The following is a 13,438-nucleotide window of genomic DNA, read 5'->3' on the forward strand; positions in this document are numbered from 1 at the left end:
GGATGGTGGTGAAAGTAGAAACAGTTTATTATGGGAGAAAAACACTCCCAAGAATGGAAGCAGACTAGAGAGAGCTGAGAAAAGTTAGAATTCAAAAGATATTGGGCCAGGGGACTAAGATTCTTTTGGTCATTTAAATGACACTCACCTTTATGTCTTGCTTGCTTTTCCAGAACATACTCTGTCGATTAAATGTAACTCTGAGGGGAGTGGCTCCCAATCTTTGTGTCAGTTGACTTCTTTCATATATTAACCTTGACCATCCCTCCTCTCTTAACTTCTTCTCTGTCACATTAGGGCAGAGGTCATGGGGTTGTATGTCCTTTATGTGTGTGTGTGTGTGTGTGTGTGTGTGTATGTGTTTATATCATTTCAGTTTTCATTGTGCTTTCCATGTTATTTCCTTACAGGATTTTAAGAAAAATAATTATATTTAAATATTACCATTATGTTTTGGTAAATGACTAGTGGTGGTTAGTGTCATGGTAGTACTTGGCATTCAGAGATGAGTAACTGAGTTTGAATATCCAGCACCATATGAATGCTGGCTGGGTGAAACAACAAGTGTGTGTAACCTCACTGGTTGACAAGCAGAGACTCACTGGACATTCAGGCTAGCAAAGTTCAGTAAGAGATCTTGCCTCAAAAAGTAATATGAAGAATGATAGAAGCCATCTGACCTTGGCCTCTAGCTTTCACGTAATTGTGCAGCACCATGTGCATGCACACACACACACACACACACACGCACACACGCACGCACAAATAAATAAAATAAATTATAAATAATACCAAGTGGTTTAAATTTGCATGGTTTACAGTTGAATATTTTTCTTATGTCTCCATCTGAAATGGAATTTCCACATTGCTCATTTACCTTGGATCATTCTGGATTATATTAGTGTCTCTTGCAAATTCTCTATAGGTCCAGATGCTATGTGATATGGTAAAATTACAAAGTCCCATGGATTCTGAAATCTGCTGGCTATGGGGATGACATTTTTCCCAGGATATAAATGAAAACCAAACAAAAATCAAGTAACTCTGAATCCAACAAGGCTGAAAACAGCCAGTTTAATGTAGTGTGTGTGTGTGTCTGTCTGTCTGTCTGTCTGTCTGCTTGTGTGTCTGAGTATGTGTCTGTATATCTGTCCTAGAAAGGAGACAGCTATCTACTTACCTATCTCTCATCATTTTTTTTGTTGGTCATTGACACTGGATAAGAATTGTTGAACAACTGAAAAGTAGATATTGTTCTTAGAAACCAAGATGCTAATAATTGTGATGAATTAATTAATAATTGTGGGGGTATTAATGCCTAATTTTGAGTGTCTCAGGGAGGGTGCTGGAAACTGAACTCAGGTCCTCTGCAAGATCAGCAAATGTTCCTAAGTGCTGAGCCATCTCTCCAGCCCCACCAGAAACCTGAGGATTATACAAGTTGAGCAATTTCCCCTGCTTATGTAACACTGGAATAAGTGGCAAAACTAAGCTCAGATCCAAATATGTTCTACTTCCTCTCTCAAGTGCTGAAAATACTTACTCTAGTTCTGATATCTGTACACGATGAAAATGAAACCTGGGTATTGCCCAAACAGACATGCTGAAAAGCTTGCCCTAACAGTGGGATCCTGGTCTTCTGGAGCACTTCTGTTGTAAAATTGCTTCTTTGGAGGAATGAGTATTATTTTTTTGTTGAGTTTTAGGGGAAAGGTAGAAGAAAATCCTGCCTTACCTAAAGCAGTGAAATCACTATCTGAGTAACTTCTACTTCAGAAAGCTTCCCTTCCAAAGACTACATCTTATTCTACTTTCCCAAGGAAAGATAGAACTTAACACCTTTCTATGGTGAATTTCATCAGGCAAGTGATTCAAAGTGTGTGCATAGAGCAGGATGTGTTGAGCATATTCTGAAGTCTCTATTGAAGCCTTAGCAATGTAGCTAGTTAGCTTATTTCTAGCTATGAATCAAGTTGACCAGTAAAAGATTACTAAAGAGAAATATGGAGTGGGGAAGACAAGACATGAGCCTATTGCTTCCTTTCTGGCATGGGGTGGTGTGTGGTTTGACAATGTTAAGCTGTAGATGAGCTGAAATGCTGATTCACTCAGCCTTTAGGAGGGAACTTAAATATACATGGACCACCAAAGTCCCAATTGTTGACTTCATTGTACAAGGTTATCCCATGATTAGAACAATATGCTTGCTACCCTAGAGCATCATGAAAGGTTTTCATGGGGTACATTCAAATTTGAGGAACTACCAAATAAGTAGAGCAATAGAGAATTTTGTGAGCTAAAGAGCAAGAGTTGTAGGATTTCTGAGTCTGGATTTTATAGTCTTTTCTATGTGTGTAAAGCTTAGTCTGTGATTATAAATGGGGTGGCCAAGTAATTTCAGAATGAAAGAGGGTGTGGCTGATAAAGATGAGGAATGGAACCCTGGAATATGATTGCACACTCCGTGTGTAACATCTTTCCCTCCACTTTACTATCATGTCTCATGCAGTATGGTCAGGAGACACAGAGGTCCTAGCAAGTCTTTCATACTTTGAAAATTATTTTAATGGGATTTATTGCTCAGATTCCATACATGCATCTGCCCTTCCACCAACAAACCAAGATCTTCATGGTGTTTCCATGGGCTTGAGGGTTTTAGGTGAAGCATTCAGCTTCAATGTGTCACAATTGTCGAGAGATCCTTGAACTATAGGATAGTACTTGGAAAAATCTAGTCAAAAAGATAGACAAGATCTGCTAAGTGAGCAGATGGCATAAGGCTTTTCAAACCACTTCTGGGTGGCTTAGGTAAAAAAATAAAAATATCCCGAAGGCACAGACATACACAATAAAAAGATCTTTAGAATGTTTCCCTATGGCTTTGAACTCCAGGTGATCCAAAGTAAAGGAGGCAGACTCCAGCTTCACGAAAAGTTGAAATGAAGCAGTTTAATCTGCTTGACTAGCAAATTTATTTGACAAGCATCAGAAACAAGCCTGCCTAAAGGTAAACAAGAGAAGAAGAAACACAAGGCGGGAGGTATGTCCTTCACAGGGAAGCATGCACATTCTTCATTGCCCAGCCTTGGATTTCCAGCCCCTGGGACTGCTTACCAGCATTGGATTACTGGCTAAAACAGTCCTCTAAGTCCTTTGAAATGTGATACCTTTCGCCCTCTGGTGGTTATTGCATTAAAAATTAAGGAAAGAAAACTGGATGAGGAAATCACAGCATAACAAACACACAAATAGCTGGGTCCAAAGTACCACTACAGAGCAAGGTTCATGTTGGTACAACCTTTAATTAAAAGCTACAGCCCATGAACAAAAAGGGGAAGCATTTGTTCACTTAGCGGACTTCTGGGAAGTCTGCAGTCTGCATGTTTTCTCCATCACTTTCCAGGAACCTGCCCACTGTTTTCATAAACATGATATTCAGATTCCAGAGATTCTGGCTTGACTGGAGAGGACTCCGGAGCCTTACATTTATTTCAGTGCTTTGTTTGAAAGGCTTGCTGTGACTTGAAGGGGAGATTTCTGAAAGAAACTCTGAACTCCACAATGCCTTTAAGAGGATGGCTCTACAGTAATACAGTGAGTGAGACCTGGCCAGGTTTTAAACAACTTGTCTGCTTCTCTTTTTGTTGTGTCTGGGAGACAGAAAAAGAGAGTAGCCATTATCATGTGAAGCTATCATTAAATTATTTCAAGTGCCAATTTGTGAATGACACCCACTTGCAAAGCAGACTATTGAAACAAAGAGATGATTCATTGAAGGTTAGACAACATTTTTTATTGCACACAACCTCTGCTTCAATGGTACATGAAAATATTGCATGTTTTATATGGTATAAGATTAGTTTTCTTTATAATGCTGTGATAAGACATTGACCAACATCAGCTATGGGGGGATGGGGCTTACTTCACCTTACAGTTTCCTCATGAAGAAAAACTAGAGAAAGGACTCAAGGCAAAAACCTAAAGATAGGAACCCGGAGGTGCAAACTGACATAGAGGTCATGGGTTAGAGCTTCTCACTGGATTGTTCCTCATGACTTTATCAGCCTGGTTTTCTTATACCTCCCAAGATCACCTGTGGACACCATGCACATTGAGCTGGTTCTTCCCATATCATTTATTGATTAAGAAAACTCTCTACAGATTTGCCTACAGGAAATCTCATGGAGCTATTGTATCATTAAGGCTCATTTTCATAGATAATCCCATCTTGGGTCATTTTAACAAAAATATTAACAAGACACATGACCTCCTGTCAACTTGACAGACTAATACATTACTATTAATCTGTATACTTTTCTTTGTTGTTTATCCTCATGGACACACATAATATCAAAATCCCAAAACAAAAATAGTATAGGGCCAATCCTCAGCCTTAGGTCCCCTCTGCCTGCAGCCCTGTGCTTGAGGTGAATGTGGTCTCTTCTCAGGGTCCCAACTACTGACATCCCCCTACTTCCATCTTCCTGGGCTTGCTCCACACCTAGGGTAGACCTGCCCCACCAGAAATGACCACCCTAAGTCTAGCCACACCACAGTCTTGGTCTTCCTTCACCCCCCATATTCCGCTTGAGGTTAGTATGGGCTCTGCTCTGTGCCCCAACTACTGACAACCCCATGCTTCGATCTTTCTGGGCCTGTCCCCACCTAGCATGTCTCAGATCCACATGCATCCATCGTGAGACCCATTGGAGTATTGGGCCTGCTTGAACCCACTGGAAGAGAACCTTAGATCCATACCCACTAGGAGAGGAAGAGACCCCATGAGCTTCCACTGAAAGAAGGAATGTGAAGATGGCAACATAAAAGCACAGTCAACAACAGAAAAACCAATATGACCCACAAGAGTCTAGGAACTCTACACTAGTAAGACCTGAACATCCCTACACCGATGAAATGGAAAAGAATGACCTTCAAAATAACCTCATGAAAATGATAGAGGCCCTCAAGGAAGATATGGGAAAATCCCTTAAAGAAATGGAAGAAAAAACAAACCCCAAAATGCAAGAAATCAATAAATCTCTTGAAGAAGGTCACTTCATATTCACCATAGGAAAATCCATCAGGATGAAGTCTCAACTCTAAACATCTATGCCCCAAATATAAAGGCATGCACATTCATAAAAGAAATATTACTAAAATATTACTGCACATTAAATTTACAGTGGGAGACATCATACCCCACTCTCACCACTGTACAGAACCACTAGACAGAAACCTAACAAACAAAGGAACAGACAGAAGTAATGACCCAATTGGTTTTTAACAGACATCTATAGAACATTCCATCTAAACAACAACAAAAAAATATACTTTCTTCTCAGCACCACATGGAACCTTCTCTAAAATTGGCCACATACTTGGCAATAAAGCAAACTTCAACAGATACAAAAAAAATTGGACTTACCCCCTATATCTTATCAGGTCACCATGGCATAAAATTAGAATTCAACAACAACACAAATTGCAGAAACGCCACAAACTCATGGAAATTGAACAAAGCTCAATTGCATCACTCCTGGGTAAAGGAAAAAAGAAAGAAAGAAACCAATGACTTCCCAGAATTCAATGAAAATGAAGGCACAACATACACAAACCTATGGGACACTCTCAAAGCAGTTCTAAGAGGAGAGTTCATAGCACAGAAAGAAACTGGAGAGTAGCCACACTAGAGAATTAACAGAACACCTGAAAGCACTTGAACAAAAAGAAGCAAAGTCACCTAGGAAGAGTAGGTGTCAGGAAATAATTAAATTGAGAGCTGAAATCAATAAAGTAGAAACAAAGAAAGCAATACAAAGAATCAGTGAAACAAAGAATTGATTCTTTGAGAAAATCAACAAGATAGACATACCTTTATCCAACCTAACGAAGAGGCAAAGAAAGAACATGTAAATTTAAAAAATCAGAAATAAAAAGGGGGACATAACAACAGACACTGGGGAAATCCAGAGAATCATCAGGTCATACTTTGAAACCTGTACTTCACAAATTATGAAAACTTAAAGGAAACGGACTATTTTCTGGATAGATATCACATACCAAAGTTTAAATCAATAACAGATAAACAATTTAAATAGACCTATAACCTCTAAAGAAATATAAGCAGTAAAAAAAATGGCTTCCAACCAAAAAAAGTCCAGGGCAAGATGGTTTCAGTGCAGAATTCTACCAAAAATTCAAAGAAGAGCTAATATCAATACTCTTCAAATTGTTCCCAGCAATAAAAGCAGAAGGATCACTGCCAAACTCTTTTTATGAGGCTACAATAACCTTAGTACCCAAACCACACAAAGACACAACTACAATAGGGAACTACAAACCAATTTCCCTTATGAACATTGATGCAAAAATACTCAATAAAATAGTTGCAAATAGAATCCAAGAACAGATCAGAAATATCATCCACCATGATAAAGTAGGCTTCATCCTAGGAATGCAAGGATGGCTCAACATATGAAAATCCATCAATGTACCCACCATATAAACAATCTGAAAAAGAAAACCGCATGATCATCTCACTGGATACTGAAAATGCCTTTGAAAAAATCCAACATCCCTTCATGATAAAGGTCTTTGAGAGATCAGGGATAACAGTAACATACCTAAACATAATAAAGGCAATATATAGCAAGCAGAGAGCCAACATCAAACTAAATGGAGAGAAACTCAAGGTGATTCCTCTAAAATCAGGAACAAGACAAAGTTGTCCATTAACTCAATATCTCTTCAATATTGTACTTGAGGTTATTGCTAGATCAATAATACAACACAAGGAAATCAAGGGGATACAAATTGAATAGGAAGAAGTCAAACTTTCACTATCTGCAGATGATGTGATAGTTCACGTAAGTGACCCAAAGAATTCTAGCAGGGAACTCCTACAGCTGATAAACTCCTTCAGCAAAATGGAAGGATACAAGATTATCTAAAAATAAAAATAGCCCTACTATATATAGAAAATAAATGTGCTGAGAATGAAATCAGAGAAACATCACCCTGTACAATAGCCACAAACAACATTAAATATCTTGGGGGTAACTCTAACCAAACAGGTGAAAGACCTGCATGACAGGAACTTCCAGTCTTTATAGAAAGAAATTAAAGATACCATAAACTGGAAAGATATCCTGTGCTCTTGGATAAGCAGTATCAACATAGTAAAAATGGCAATCTTACCAAAAGCAATCTACAGATTCAATTCAATCCCTATGAAAATCCTGGAACAATTCTTAACAGACCTTGAAAGGACAATTCTCAACTTTATATGGAAAAACAAAAGACCCAGGATAACCAAAGCAACCCTGTACAATAAAGCAACGCCTGGAGGCATCATCATCCCTGATTTCAAGCTATATTATAGAATTATAGCAATGAAAACAGCTTGGTTTTGGCACAAAACAGACATGTAGACATATGGAATTGAAAACCCTGATATTAACCCAAAAGCCTATGAACACCTGCTTTTTTACAAAGAAGCTAAAACTATACAATGAAAAAGAGAAGGCATCTTCAACAAATGGTGTTGGCATAACTGGATGCTGGTATGTAGAAGACTGCAGATAGATCCACAACTATAATCATGCACAAAACTTAAGTTCAAATAGATCAAATACATCCACATAAATCCAGCTACACTAAATGTCTTAGAAGAGAAAGTGGGAAATACCCTTGAACGAATTGTTACAGGAGCCTTCTTGCTGAATATAACACCAGTACACTGAGATCAAAAATTAATAAACAGGACCTCCTGAAACTGAGAATCTTCTGTAAGGCAAAGGACACAGTCAACAAGACAAAACAGCAACCCACAGAATGGGAAAAGATATTCACAAACCCCACATTTGACAGAGGGCTGAACTCCAAAATTTACAAAGAACTCAAGAAGCTGGTCTCCAAAATACCAAATCATCCAATTAAAAAGTTGGGTACAGAACTAAATAGAGAATTCTCAATGGAGGAATCTAAAATGGATGATAAGGCACTTAAGAAAATGATCAAAATCCTTAGACATCAGGGAAAACCAAATCAAAACAACTTTGAGATATCATCTCACTCATGTCAGAATGACAGTTTATGCTGGAGAGGATGTGGAGAAAGAGGAACACTCCTCTACTGTTGGTAGGAGTGCCAATTTGTACAGCCACTTTGGAGATTAGTATGGAGTTTCCTCAGGAAAATGGAAATCAGTCCATCACATGATACAGCAAGCCCACTCTTAGTCATATACCGAAAAGATGCACATTCATACCATAAGGCCATCTGATCAACTATTTTCATAGCAGCATTATTTGTAATAGCCAGACCCTGGAAGCAACCTAGATGCCCCTCAACTGAAGAGTGGATAGAGAAATCGTGGTACATTTACACAATGGAATACTAAACAGTGGGAAAAAATAATAGAATCTTGAAATTAGCAGTCAAATGGATGGCACTAGAAGAAACCATCCTGAATGAGGTAACCCACTTACAAAAGACAAACATGGTATGTAATCACTCATATATGAATTTTAGACATGGATCAGTGGAGTGCCAGCCTATAGTCCCATCGACAGAGAATCTGGGAAACAGGGAGGACACTAAGAGAGATATGCATGGTATCACAGAGAAGGGGAATGGAACAGGATCTCCTGAGGGGATTCGGAACATGGGGGGAAGGGAGGGGAGAGGGAGCTGGGAGAAAGATAAGGGAAGAAGAGGAGGGGAGAGGAGGACATGGGGAGCAGGAAGTTTGAGTTAGGGAAGAATAGAGGAGAGCAAGATGAGAGATATCATAATAGATGGAGCCACTATAGGTTTGAGAAGAGATCTAGCACTAAGGAGATTTTTCAGAGATCTACAAGTATGATAGCAACTGACAATCTAAGCAGTAGTGGAAAGGCCACCTTAAATGCCCTCCCTCAATAATGAGATTGATGACTACCTTATGCCATACTAGAGCCTTCATCTAGTGGCCGATGGAAGCAGAGGCAGACACCCACAGCTAAACACTGAACTGAATTCCTGGAACCCAGTTGCTGAGAGAAAGGAGTGATAAGTGAAGGAGTCAAGACCAGGCTGGTGAAACCCACAGAGGCAGCTGACCTGAACAAGCAGGAGCTCATGGACCCCAGACTAGTGATTAAGAGGCCAGCATGGGAATGATCCAGAGCCCCTGACCATGGGTGTTACTGAGAAGGTCTGGACAATATATTGGTCCTTGGATAGGAGCAGTATTAGCCCTGGTGTACAAATGGACTTTGGGAGCCCATTCCACATGGAGGGATGCTCTCTCACCCTGGACACATGGGGGAGGGCTTAGGCTCTGCCGGGGATGTTATGACAGACATTGAAGATTCCCCATGGAAGACCTCATGGGGGGCATGGGAAGGGGGCCTGGGAGGTCTGAAGGGACAGGGGCGGAGGGGAGGGTGAGGGAGTTGTGATTGACATGTCAAGCAAGCTTGTTTGTAATTTAAACAAAAATAACAGTACAGTCTTTAAAAGTTCAATTTGAAAGTAAAGTATCTTTTATGTAATTTTTCTTTTACTGAGTCTCTTAACCGTCAGTACCTATGAAACAAACAAAATAACAACTTACGTGCTTCTTATTTCAAAAAGGAAGAAACAGGGCACAGTTACATTAAGATTAAAACAAAACTAAGATTCAACAATGTGAACCAAATCCTGGAGCTCAGTGTCTTACATCTGGAATTCCCTCAGGATCTTCTTGGCTCCAAAGGGCTTGGACAGCTCTACCTCTCAAGATCTGTTACTCAGGACACACATAGCTTGTTTCATAGACTCAGGATATCTCCATTCCATAGTGGCAGCTATCCTTGGCAGTCATCCCATAGTTGGGCATTTCCAATATGCTGGAGTATCTACAAATTTTACCTATACCAATAATTTCCTAGCCTCTCTTCAGGGACACCAAACCTGCCATGTGGTGCCAAGCTTTGGCCTCTCTCTCTGTGATCATTTTGATCATCGGGTTTCCACTGCAACTGTGGCTTCACCTTCACCAACAGCCTCACATGATGCCAGTCTTCCATGACCCCTTCAATCCCTCAAAACCAGTACCACTTGGAAAACGTACACATTCCTGAGCAGATGGAAGTAATGTAAATAGAGCAATCATATATGAATATTCTCAAAAAATAAATGAGCAAATGAAAACAGTCTTTATGAACTAGCCTCAATCTCTGCTATTCTAATATAGATTTTCCTGGGTACTTATTTTTTTAACACAGAGAAAGAAGAGTAAATGAAGAGAAGAGAGTTAAGTGAAAAGGAAGAAAGAGAATAAAAGGAGAAAATTTAAGAGAAATAAACAGAAAGAGAAGAGGAGACACTTAGTATTTGCATAGAGTCTTGTTAAAAATAAATATTTTGTATTGCTTTTTCACATTTAAGAATGACAGGTCCTGACAGATATTCAATTTACAATAGATAATTTCTAATTGAACTCTTAGCTTGTAGTTCAGGAAATAAATGTCTCAAAGAAATAAGAATACAATGGCTCATCAGGCTTGTGTATGGGTGTTAGCATTTTAAGTATCAAAAGTGGACTGAAAATTTTTGTACACACACTATGTCTTATCTCATTTTCCTAAGTAATCAAAAATCCTTCTCTTCCTTTTACCTCCCTTTCTTCCTTCTAACATTTCATTTTATAGAAAACTGCAAGCAAACTATTCATATTTTTTCTATATCATTCCCAATGACATGTTATATGAAATATTAAATCATGTTAACTATTGAATTGGTTTTTTGCCAAAGATCTGTCCTGACATCTACTTCAACATCATTTTTATTATTCATGAGTACTGATGCATATTCAAGCTAATTTATTATAATTAGTTTGTTTTATGTGAATGAGTATTGTGTGTGTTTGTGTGTGTGTGTGTGTGTGTGTGTGTGTGTCAGTGTGTACCATTTGTATGTGTGATGCCTGGTTAGACAAGAATTGGGCATCAGATTTCTATGGAGTGATAGACAGCAATGAGATGCCACGTGATGAGCAGAAATATGTGCTCTTAATTGCTGAGCTGTCTTTCCAGCCCCTAATTTATTATTTTTAATCAGATTGTAAGACTTGACTGTAGACAGTAATGGTGCTACCTATCATTTATAATAAGCATAATTATGCATTTACCTAAGTCCAAATTTAATATGTTGGATTCAGGAGATTTTTAACTTTGAATATTACGAAAGTAAGATTAATTTGTATTCTGAAGAATTAATATAATAATTTTAAAATTTAGTTCTAAAACAAAATCAACCAATGTTGGTCTATCTGCCTATCATGAGGTAATGTTGTTTTGATTTCTAACACAATAGATGGATTTTATTTTTCTAGAATTTCATATCACTAAATACAAAGTTACATTTTATATGTTTCCTTCTCTTAAGATCTTTTATCTTTTTATTTTTGGTTAATATTATTTTTTCTAACTAGCCTATTAAAAGCCATTTAGATTATTTGTGATTCTTGGTTATTTTCAATTAAGCTGCTGTGAGTACTTTCATACATACATTATTTGTGATTATTGGTTATTATGAATTAAGCTGCTGTGAGTATTTTCATACATAGCTTTTGGGAACACGTTTTCTTTTTTATTGGATAGATGCCGGAGAATGGAATTTCTTCATCTAGGACAAAGTTCATTTGTAAATTTTGCATGTTAAAGAAAACATGGCCGGGGAAAGGGGAAAACATTTTTGAATTCTATGAGATTTATTTGCTTATGAGTATACCCTCTACCATAATATGTTTTGGGGACCCTCCCTTTCCCCTTCCCTCTCTCTCTCTATCTCTCTTCCTATCCCTCATTGTTGCCCTCTCCTTTTCTTCCTTCCTTTCTTCCTTCCTTGCCTCCCTTACTTACTCCCTTCCTCCCTTCCTTTTATGATCCCCATTTCTAATTTTAAAAAATGCTGCTTGAACCCTGTCTCATGGAATCTTTCTCTCATATGCTATTTTTCTTAAATTACAACACAGTCACCTAAGCTTTCTTTACAATGTTTGGGCATTCATCTTCCATTTGCAGGCCCAGAATATCTGACAAACTTTTCTATTTAGCAGGAATTTTGAAGAATTTGTCTTGGTAAAGTCCAGCAGTTACCACCTTCTTTTGTGTCCTGCTTGTCCTATTTGGATAGCATAATGTCAGTAGTAAAGATAAGGGAAGTTTCTTGACCAGTGGTTAACTTTGGCATAATAATAAACAAACTCTATATGAGGTTCTTTGATGCCCATCATCTTCTCTAAAGTAGGTTGGTGCTGTCAGGAGCAGATGAAAAAAGTCTTATGTTATTAAACATCTTAAATTAGGTAGATCTCTGAAGTGTTTGAAGACTATATATCTAAATTATATCTATGTTTGACCTTGAAATCATAGCTAAGATGACTACAAGTTTGGTTGTTATAAATGATTAACTACTAACTGTATTTCTTAATTATTCTAAATAGTTTGTAATAATTACTTTCAAGTACTAGGTCTTTTCATTACATTTTTAAATGAGCTGCATGGGCAGAATACCTTAAACAAGAGTAGAAACATATGTACAATATGTTCTAATAAAAATAACCTCAAATTTGGATCAAAATAAAAAATCTTAAACAAGAGTAGAAACAGTATATATACAGTATAACCAAAATAACCATAATTTTATCAATATACAAAGATATATGCCAATATAATATATTTGAGATTAATAGCTGCTTTTTTAGCTTAAAAGTAGCTTCAATAATCTATCTTTTTATCCTATCATTCTTATATCCCCACTTTTATAGTTTGAGACAGAGATTCCTGAATCTAACCTCCTTTAATTAGTTTCCTCCTTGACTATAACTGATAACAACTTGCAACCAAACCCTCTAAACAATGATAAATATCCATAACTCATCAAATAACCAAAGACATATCTTGGATTTTTCAAAGCCATCTTTAACTTTAATTGAATTGGGACTACAAAAGATGATTTTCTTTATATATCTGTAGAGAACTACAGAAACAAACATTTGTGAAGATTTATGAATTTTTATCCTATTGGCAGTGTGCTATATCATTGGGCCAATTTATACTATTTCTTGGGACATTTTCTCTTGATGGTTCTACTTTATTCTTCTGTTGTCTCATTTGTCCAGTGATCTTTAGGCTTCTTAGTTTGATAATTTCACTCTCCTGTAAAGACAAAAATGAAACTCTGCCCCAACCCTAAATTTGGGGAGTTCCATTTTTTGACATGTGACCAAATAAAAGACATTTGCTAGTCTTATTAAGTTAGTTCAGATTGAATGGCCAGACTATTTGATGAACTATTACCTCTCCTAATTGAGAAGTCTCTCCTGTGAGAATGTAATCTTTACCAACCCTGATGGTATCCATAGCTTTTCTTTTCCTGTGTAAACAAAAGGAAAACTTTTTCCTCAATA

The sequence above is a fragment of the Mesocricetus auratus genome, unplaced genomic scaffold (assembly GCF_017639785.1).
Source record: "Mesocricetus auratus isolate SY011 unplaced genomic scaffold, BCM_Maur_2.0 Super-Scaffold_100007, whole genome shotgun sequence".
Taxonomy (NCBI): domain Eukaryota; kingdom Metazoa; phylum Chordata; class Mammalia; order Rodentia; family Cricetidae; genus Mesocricetus; species Mesocricetus auratus.